Source organism: Portunus trituberculatus, chromosome 48, assembly GCF_017591435.1.
Source record: "Portunus trituberculatus isolate SZX2019 chromosome 48, ASM1759143v1, whole genome shotgun sequence".
In the NCBI taxonomy this organism is placed as follows: Eukaryota; Metazoa; Arthropoda; class Malacostraca; order Decapoda; family Portunidae; genus Portunus; species Portunus trituberculatus.
Genome location: NC_059302.1, coordinates 13096691 through 13107666, shown reverse-complemented (window position 1 = coordinate 13107666; position 10976 = coordinate 13096691). Strand labels below are relative to the sequence as shown.

The following is a 10976-nucleotide window of genomic DNA, read 5'->3' as shown; positions in this document are numbered from 1 at the left end:
GCTGCTTAATTAACAAAATACCTCTGCCAGTAATGTACCTGATATATTTATTATTGTTATTTTCAATAGATGGTTTGTTTACTTATAGGTGTCTCATAAGACCTGTGCAGTTTTCTTTTTCTTTTCAGTACTATTGGTTGTTTTGTTTACGTTCAAATTGCCTCATAAGACCATTTCCTTAGCAACAAATAAAACCTTGTAACTATCATTAACAGTGAGGAATATTTACAAATAACCCTGCATCTGTTGTCTAACTAGGGATGATTAGTTTATGCTCTATAAGAAAGAAGAAAAGAACAAGCAGTACTATCCCAGTCCCATAGTGAGCAGACTGCCACGCTAGCATATCTTATCACAAGCTAACAACTCAAAAGTAGTTTAGCAAATACCATGTTTATGTATATTATTAGAATAGTCAACCTTGTCTACTGTGAAATTATCACTTTTAGTCAAAGCACAATAGCATTTTATTTCGTTCAACCAGTAAAGTAGTCCATGGTGAAGGTATGTTGATGTATTGGGAATTGATGCATTATAAACTATTATAAGTTTCATTTTGCTTCCATCTTGCCCCTGGAAAATGACTTTGAAGAGATCTGGGAATGCAGAACATCCTAAGCTATGAGGTTACTAAGTTTGGTTATACACTTAGTTCTGGTTATGTACAGGGGTTTGGTTCTGCAAGACCATATTGATGAGAATCCATATAGTTTGAACTTAGCTATATCTGTATCAGTTATAAGGGTTAGGTTGCATGAGTTAATTTTTTACTCTCAATCCTAATGTTACTCTTGGCTCTTTCTTTGCATCACAGTGCATGAAATAAATACTAGGCAGAAGAGAGAGGTATGGAGTGAATTACATCAGTTGAACCTTTAACTGGTGATGGAGTGGCTTTGAAGAATTGTTATTGTTATTTGAGTAGGTAGAGTTTTGTTTTTGGAAATAATCTTTGTATGGTACCAAAAGAGACCAATTCCTTGACTGAAGAATTACCTCATCAAAAAAGTCTGTCCATCATAGCCTGTAATTTTCAGCCATTTTAAAGGATCACAAACTTGAATTTTTCTCACATAGCAAGAATACCCAGCATATTTAGAATTAACTCAAATAATGTGAATCTACTTAATCAGAAGAACTAGAGTAAGAACAGGAATTAGGTGTATTAAGTTTCAAAAGCCATAACTGTCATATGGCCAAGTTGATTGACAACAGTAAGCTTGACCTGAGAAGCAGAACAGTGCATTTCGAACAGCTGTTAAAGAGACCATCATTCTTAACACATCTAAATACATTGGAATAATACACTATTAACCATGGATTTCATTACAGGTTTTGAAATTGCTCATTAGTCACAGTGTGCTTCCTTTTTAGTACAAAACTCATAATAAACTGTATAAAAAATAAGTGCAATCATCCCTTTTATTTTCAGGAACTAGCTAATAAATGCCTGCCCATGTTGGAAATATATACCTATATCAGCTATCCTTAAAAACAGTAGAATTCCCATTTCCTTGTGAAAATGAGAAGATACTGTATAATTTGCAGAAGTGAGAAAATCAGAGGAGGTACTGAATCATGATAGCTTTGAAGGACAGCCAAGCTTGAGACATTTATGATCCCTCCCCTTGAGAAGAATCAGGCTGGTTGTGATTTAACTACTATGATCATGGAGTATGCAGACCCTATAGTGTGTGTAATGTAGTACTGACACTAAGTGAAACTCTATAATGAAGGCTGGGAATGCACTGTTACTGAGTCATAGGTAAACTGAGAGAACATGAAATGGGTCAGCACCACGTGTACAACACTCCATCATTCTTTTCTATGTACCTCTGAGAGTGGCTACACCTGGATGACCAGTCCTCTGGTCATCCAGCCAGCCATTACCCTATGGAAAGATCTCATAGCCCATAGTGACTGATCTTTGGGTAAGACTGAGACCACCCACACACCAAACACCAGGACAGGACAGTGAGGTCACAGTCCAGCAAGACTACATCCCATACCTACTGGCTACTAGGTGAACACAGGATGCACATTAAGAGACTGGCCCATTTGCTTAAATGCGCTCAAGACTCAAATCTGGAGCTTCATGGTTGTGAGCCAGGCATGCTGACCACTACACTGTGTTGTACATGTGGCCTCCTCTTAACAAAGAACAGTTCTACTTGTATTCTGATTATTTTTGTTTTGTCTTGCTTTATAAAGTAAAATCATTAGTTAATATAGTATATATATATTTTGCAGACATCCTGAGGACAAGATCTTCCTGTGACACTGCAGATGCTGGCAACTCTCTGGTTTGAGTTGCCAGACACTGAAATTGGTTGTTTCCAAACCACCACATGGTTAGTTTTTATACCATTTTGTTATATCAATGATCATAAAGAGAAAATTGGTATTTTGAAGTTAACAAAAAGATTTGCAATAAAAAACTTGTACTTTAGGTACACACACTCACAGAAAGTGTAGTCACATATTCAACATAATATAAACTGTCACCAAGGACAGATCCATTGATTACCTACATGCTACTTATGTTGATATCCCTGTAGGTATGTATTTAATACAGTTGCATCTGCATGAATCAATTGTGTGACATTCATAAATTAAACAATAGGATTTCAGCTCCTATGGTAATATTTTGTTACCAATAGTGATGAAACCTCATGTTTATTGTGAAACTTTTAAAACCCTACTGTAATGATACTTTTTAGTTCATGTTCATATCTGGGAAATATGAAGAACACAGCTTCTCCCTGATCTTTACCATGTCATCATGCAAATGGCTATCTATGCCATTTTCTGAATTTCCATGCCCATTTTAAGTGTTTTAAACTTTTGTGTACAGCAACCCTTATCAGAATGTGATCCTAGGAGTTGCCAAGAAAGTTTACCAAAAACTTCTATATAGGATATGTGAGAGGAACAGTAGAATATATAAAGTGCAAATGTTTCAGGGACTCATAATATGAAGTGTTAATGCTTCATAAAAATCAAGAAAATGATGACTAGTATTCTCTAAACAAGGTTCCAAATCTTTTTATTAGGTTCTAGTGTATCCATAAATAAATCAACACTAGGAAGATAGAATTGTAATATTTTGACATTGCACTGGTCAAATACATTTCTAAAGTAACATGTAAGTACTTTAGGGAGGCGGCGGCGTAGTGAATAAGGTGGTGAGCGTGGGATCGGGCAGACATCCATGTGTAGGTTTGAATGACACCACATACAACTTTGAAGCTATGCCATTTGTTGAATGGCTTAAAGTTACCAACATATCATCACCATGATACCCAGGTTCTAGGTGGTTACACTAATGATGTGCTTGGGTGCTGATATGGGGCCTAATATGGGTACCACTATAAATAAAATTGTCTGCACCACTAATGGGTGAAATCTTAACAGCGCTTCTTACATATACTCTTCAAGTATGCCTACTGACGCTATAGGCCATACCATAAAAAAAAAAAGTACATTTACGAGCTTTTATCCAAGCTTAGTATTGATATAACATTAAAAATATTTTTTTTATAGTAATCCCAGATATTTTTGTCTTTTCATTCTTTATTTTTGTATGTTTAATATTTTTTTTCATTTAGCACTTGCAACAAAGCTACAGCAACAGTGCCAGTGACAAGTAATGTCATTGCACCTTCACTGGCTGTCATTGTCAGTAAAACCAAGTGAGTGACTTAGGCCAGTGCCATCCGTCTGCCAGTCTTGAGGTGGTATGCACATCCAATACCTGATCTTTTCAGACCCACTTCAGATGTGGCCCTAGGAAGTTACATGATAGTGAAAATCAAATGGTACCTCACCTAACCCTGGATATAATTTAAATAAAAATGTTGCTTACTATAAAATAAGGAAATTTGAAAAAAATACACAAAAATTATGTAATTTAACTGCAGAAAACATCACCATGTATTGCACAGTTATAGTTATTCTCTGAGACCTAATGTACCCCATAAAAAAGTGCAAGTGTATACCACTAGGGGGTACATGTATCCCAGGTTGGAAACCTCTACTCTAGACACTGCTGATGTGATTAGTACAAAGAAAAATCATGACTAAATGAATAATCCTGATGTAAGCAAGTGTGTTCACGGCTAATGTGTGCATAAGTTTTTCTTCATTACAGATAAGATGAGTTGACGTGCACTACTGTAAGGCCAACTGGTGTGAAAACAGCTTGCTTTGGTTTTGGGCCATAGATGTTGTGGCCCAACCTGTAATTGAGCAATATGTATTTGCTAATCTGATCACATTTTGAGTTCTCATAATGTGCTTTGTTCACAACTGTTTCAGTTTGTTTTTCCAGATATTCTGTTGGTGTCTTTTCTTGAGGTAGTTTGTGGTTGTAGTATGTAACACTATCATGGCCACCTCTATAAAGATATGACATTTTGGTATAAATCAACCAAATTAATCAGATATAATGACTTAGCTGAGTGTTATACTAGTATTTAAGTATAATCATATCAGATGTCCTTTAGCAACACTAATACTGTCTTCATTTAACGATTAAAAAATTGAACTGGTACAGATACGCCACTCTTCACAGAGACAGCCATATGTATAACTATACATCACCTCGGATGTCAAATCTAATAGTTATTGTATATGTATATATCAAGTTGATAATAGTTGTGTACAAACCATGAATTATGTACATTTAATTTATCACATGATTCTTCACAAAACAATTTTGTTTCAGATACCAGTGACATCAAATTCAAGTCCTACAAGAACTTGGTTTACTATATTCATCATGAGATATTTTATTTGCTGATGAACAATCCAAGCTCTGCAAGCATAACAAGACTTTGTTTATTATTAATACTTATTTTTTGAAGTGCTGAGAAGTGTTTGAAAAGGTGATCTGCAGTGAGATGTCACCAGGAATTGAAAATATTTCTGATTACTGAGAAAACTGAGTTTGGATGTCTTAAATATTACTATCCCCTAAGAAATATCTTTCTGTTATGTAATATTATATCTTACAAGTTATGTGAGCAGATATGACTTATTTTGGCATATGAATATTTTAATTGTTTACTAATTTATGTATTTTGAATTCAAAGTTTTAGATAGGTACATTAATGACAGATTTTTTGTCAAACTATATGTATACTGACAAATCAGCACACTTTGTCGCTTACCAAACATTAAATTGGGGAAGTAATAGTGTAACAAGGTTTTGATGTATTGTTGTTACACTTGGATGCAAGGTCTAATCTGAAATTATTGTAATACCTACAAAATCTGAGAGATACAACATACATACAAAAGAAACAAAAATGTTCAAGACTTCTAGATGTGAACAGTGTGGAAAATGCTTCACCAGAAACAGTCACCTCACTCGGCACAAGCTCATTCATACAGGTGAGAAAAAATTTGAATGTTTACAATGTGGTAAGCTATTCAATAGAAAAGGTGACCTTACTAGACACATGTTAACTCATACAGGTATAAAGAACTTCAAGTGTGAGGAATGTGGGAAGATGTTTAATAGAAATAGCCACCTCACTAGACACATGAGAGTGCACCTTGACACAAAGCAGTTCATGTGTAAGGATTTTGGGAGGATGTTTGTTGGAAATAACAACTCTAGACAAACAGTAACACAGTCTAATGTGAAACAATTCAAGTGTGAGGTGTGCAACAAAGTTTTTACTAGGAACAGTCACCTTACTCGACACATGCTAATTCATGCTGGTATCAAGCGATTTGTTTGTGAAGAATGTGATAAGCCATTCCACAGAAATAGTGACCTTAACAGACATAAACTGACACACAAATAGTGGTACACTGCAGAGGAATGGCTCTCTGCTACTGATGAAGCTAATCTTTTAAGAGGCTGAATATTTTCTACCAAGTTATGACTGCTGAAAAAAGATTCTGACATTATTTTAGAATTACTTATTATTTTAAAACAAAAAAAATATATATTGAGTACCATAACAATGACATCTGTTACTTTTATCTTGTGTATTGCAATGGACCAGTATCTAGATAATGTTTAACAGCTTACAACTTTTCTTTGTATAAGTTTCCTTTAATATTTAGTAAATACCTAAATGACTATTATATTAATATTAACTGAGTGTATATTTGCACACCATTATTAACAGGTATTAACTTTATTAGCACATACACACACACACACACACACACACACACTTTACTTTGTTGTTAATAATTTGTATTTATTTTCATACATCTTTTATCAATAGTGTTATTTGATACCACATTAATAGACTGTAACACACACAAGTGATGCCTTGACTCCTGATGAATGTTGGTGTTACTCTGAGTTATTGCACTGAGACCTAATTTGGTCCCTTTGCTGATATGTGTCAATTGTTGTATACATTTATTACTTAAAGAGTACTGATGGATTTATTTATTTTTTATTATGAACTGTTATAATTTTTGCTTAAGTACTGTCCAGAAGAGAAGTAATACATTTGTGTTGTGCATAATGCTAACCACTGATACAAGTATACACACACACACACACACACACACACACACACACACACACACACACACACACACACACACACACACACACACACACACACACACACACACACACACACACACACACACACACACTCAGTATTGGTCTTAAAAGTTGTGCAGTTGCTTGTGAATAGAAAGGAAAATGCAATGGACATTCACTAGAGTAGTGCATCTCCATTACATACTTGTCTTTAAATCTATTGTCACAGAAGTGGCATCTGACGATGGCCAAGACACACAATATCACTCTTCCCATCCAGTACATACCATACTAATGCTACTTGTCCTTGGGGTTTTCATTCCACCCTTCTTTTCATGAAATAATCCTACACAAGTGTATGGACATGGGTTATGTCACCACTTCTAGACTGGAAAGAACCTGCATATTGATCCTCAGAGAAAGAGGGAGATAGGTAATCTCAGGAATGCACTATCAGGTATTAAACCAAGACATCTGGCATGATGGACTGCATGATGGAAGCATGCCCTATAATGTTCCTTAGGAAGAATTTGAAGTTTATTATTTGTCACTGTCTTGTACTACTTCAACTCATCCTTATTAACATTGATCCCAAATATGATGCACGGCTAAACAAACCTTGGCTTCACTACTCGGGCAGTCACAGACCCAGCTGACCAAATATGAGTGAAATGCTGGTTCATTTAGTCTCTATGGATTTATGCTACATCTATACTGCAGTGCAGAGATGTCCAGAATACTCTTCTGTTAAAAAAAAGATTAAAGCATAAATGCTGTCACTTATCATGAGATGTTACAATCGCATCCAACAATCATTTTGGTTGATTCTGTATCATATGTAAAGGAAAACCTGCCAAAGTAAAAAAAATAAATAAAACTACTCAGTATGAGATCATTTTTTATAAAAAAAAAAAAAAAGGGGGTGGGGTTGGTTGGGCAGAAAATTGGACAGCTTTAAATCACATGAAAACTGCTGACTACAGAAAGTGACATTAATATAAATAAATCAGTAGAAATTATTTTGAGGGATAGGTCTTGTTTGGAACAAATGGAGAACTAATGCCCACATGTCTTCTAGAAGTTTTTAAGAACTACAGAATATTCAAAGGGTAACAACAGAATCCTGATGAATGTTTGCACTTAAAAGTCCCTTCTTGTAGGTCATGATTTCCAAGACTAAGTGTGTGTGTGTGTGTGTCTGAAATCATTCAAGGATATTTTGTTAAAGAGATTGCTACAAGTAAGTTTCCATACCATCTGGTTCTACTATTTTTTGCTCTGTCTTAGTGGTTTATGGGCATGCTCAATTACCCATCACTTTGATCAAGGGTTTTAAAATGTTCACCTGATAAATAAGCAATTACTCTAAGGAAAGTTCCAAGATATTAAAGTACAATAGAAATAAGAACTATTATGTTTCATGCATAACAAATCATTAGATAACAAAAATGGAGCAGTTTTACCACAATATGTACCAAATTGCCATTTCTTACTTATAACTTCAAACTTGCTTTGCCCTTTGACCATATTTACTACATATTTCATACTTTGTGAAGATGAAAAATAACATAGAGGTAGCATGTAAGTTGGCCTGCCATCCCAAGTTAGTGAAGAACAACTGTGTACTGTTCGGAGATAGTACATGTACAATACATTATTATCTCATGGAAAAACTGCTATCTCTGGCTGTTGATCAACAGGTAGCATTGCTGTTTCCAACATGAAATAAGCTTACATCTTTGCAATGAACATTTTTTGCTTCATAGTGACTTGAATTCATTTTATTACACAGGTTATTTTTTGTAAATTGCTAAAGAGATTTTGTTAATCTTAAAAGTTCACAAGTACACTTGGCCCTCGTTTATGCGGACCTCGTTAATCTGGATTTTGGTTTATCCAGACAGTGTATGGATAATTTGAGTCCGTACGGCCAACAAATTAGTTTACACAATACGTGCCTCATGCACTGCCAGAAATACCCGATAGGTGGTGGCAGGTGGTTGTAAACAAGTCCAGCTGATGCTCATAAACACCATGTCATGTCTAATATCTGTGAACAATTTTGTGCATTTTTCAGTACAAATTGATATCTTAAAACTCTTACTTATGCCTCCTAAGTTTATTAAGTGTAAACAAGTGGTCATAACTGTGGCTCAATAGCTGGAATTAATAAGAAAATCTGAGTAAAAAGCTGGTGTTGCAAGTGTTACTGAGGAGTATGGTGTGGGCAAACAAACTGTTTTGGATCTCAGAAAGCAGAAATATAGGCTTGTAGAATATTCTGCAAAATATTGTGTAGATGCATCACCAAGCAAAAATAGTAACGGTGCATCAAATAAAAAATGTTAAGACCGGAAAAGATGCTGCATTAGATATTGCATTTATGAAGTGGTATGTGTAGCAACGATCAGTTGGGATAAATGTCCATGGCACAGAAATCTTTCCAGCTAGGATGCTTTCATAGAAAATGGAAATAGGAAATTTCAGGGGAAGCAATGGGTGGCTGTGGCAATTCCAATTTTTTAATATGACTTCGAGGGTGAAGCTGGCTATGTGGACACAGCCAGCATCAAACCTTTACAGATTAAGCTGAATAAATTCATTCAAGATAAACATTTAAGCCACTCTCAAGTGTTTAATGGTAATGAAACGGGTTTCTTTTGGCGTTCAGTACCTAAGAATAGTCATATTTTATTTGCATTATATGGATATACATTTATGTTATCTGGACTTTTTCCATTATCAGAACTGTATCCTTTACCATTTAGTCTGGAAAAACAAGGGTTGAGTGTAATTAATTACTCATGCCCATAAATTCATGGTTAAGGTACATAATATAACAGTTTGAGAGTTATAGAAAACTGCAATAATCACTATGAACATTATTTGTTAATACCAGCATTATTTAACATTGTTTCATAACATTGCAAACTATAGATATGCTATCACTAAAAGTCTTTTCCTCAAATACATGAATAAACTTAGTTAAGTGACATTACATATAACATTTCATTGCAAGATTTTTAGCAATTTGTTATTTATCACAAATATGAGATCCAAAAAAATTATAAAAGTATTTGGAATTCAAATGCAATGAAAGTAATGAATAAATAGGTCCATGTGCTTCTAAAGAGTATGATATTCAGGAAGCGAGATTTATGTTGCAGCTACTCTAAAAAGCATATTGTATAGTGGAGACAGAAGTCTCTTCTTGGAAGGAGTGCACTGTAAGCAGCATTGCAGAGCCTCATACCTGACATTAAAAAGTTTTTGTTGCAATAACTTTTACTAGACTCATTAGATTAAGCAGATTTGTTAATTTAACCTAATACAATGACAGATATAGTTTAACTGATCTGTAGGATATGTGCTGATAAGGTTGGTTGTAAGACTATAAAACTGTTAAGTGACACTTGCATGTTTGAGGTAGGATTACACGTATATATATACAAATACATAGATGAACAATAAATTGTAATTTCTATCAGCCACATCAAAGATATTAACACTTCAGGGTACAGGATTCAGGACAAGAACTACCAAGTGCTGGATTTCCTTACATGAAGTAAACACTATATGTAGTTAGTCTATTTTCTCCTTTTTATTAATGAAAAATTTTCTACTGCCACCACCAGGAACTACCTTGTGGAAGGAGTTTTTTAGAAATTTTCATACCTACATATATTTGTTATGATACCAGTCTCTTGCTGCACCATGTCTCAAGGTTGAATGATTGGATCATGAATATGTACAATAATAAAACAGGCAGTCCAAATATTCCATATTTCATTTTACCTGAACAATGTACTTCACATGACACCTTACACAGTGTGTGTATTCTTAGTTTAGTACAAGCTATGAATGTAATCAATGAAATACAAAATATTGTTCAATGAATATGAAATTAAAATGGAACCTATTCATGTCTTTACCTAGCTACTATGTATACTGCAAGTAATAACTTCACATGTGCATTTCTGTATACTTGTGGTCAGCTTGATGAGCACAGTAATTTCAAAATAGATAAAATATATGGCTTGTTAAATCAGCCGTACCGGTGAATCCTGAACACCTTCCAGATGCCAAGCTGTGCTAACTGCACCCGGCCTGCCTACAATAATAGCCTGTTTTCTTTCATTAAGTAGTACTAAGTAATAGTGGTTACTAAATAAAATGGAAACTTGTACTTACAATCTGCTACGGTCTGTATAAGGCCAGTGCAGATGTTACACAAGGTTCCCAGGAAGACCGACGACCGTGCTTCTTGCTTGCCAGTGACCTGCTAACGACAGTGTTGCAGCAGTTGCTTGTTCTGACCGCAAATGTTCAAGCTAGTTTTTCTTGCTTCATCTTATCCAGGTAGGCAGATGTAAACTTAAGCGCCACCAATAGTAAAAATAGAGAAAATTAAGTGGATGTAGTGAGGATAACATACACAAACACACACACACAGTCCTTC

At 34.9% G+C, this 10976-nt stretch overlaps 1 long non-coding RNA gene across 1 annotated transcript in view; it reads left to right on the top strand.

Annotated features, from left to right (window-relative positions):
- Positions 1–10294, top strand: part of LOC123498864 — a 10563-nt gene extending 269 nt beyond the window's left edge. Inside the window, exons 2-3 of the long non-coding RNA XR_006672814.1 lie at positions 2251–2351; positions 4727–10294. This is a non-coding gene — a long non-coding RNA (uncharacterized LOC123498864). The remainder of the gene's footprint in view (positions 1–2250; positions 2352–4726) is intronic.
- Positions 10295–10976: the final 682 nt, after the last annotated feature.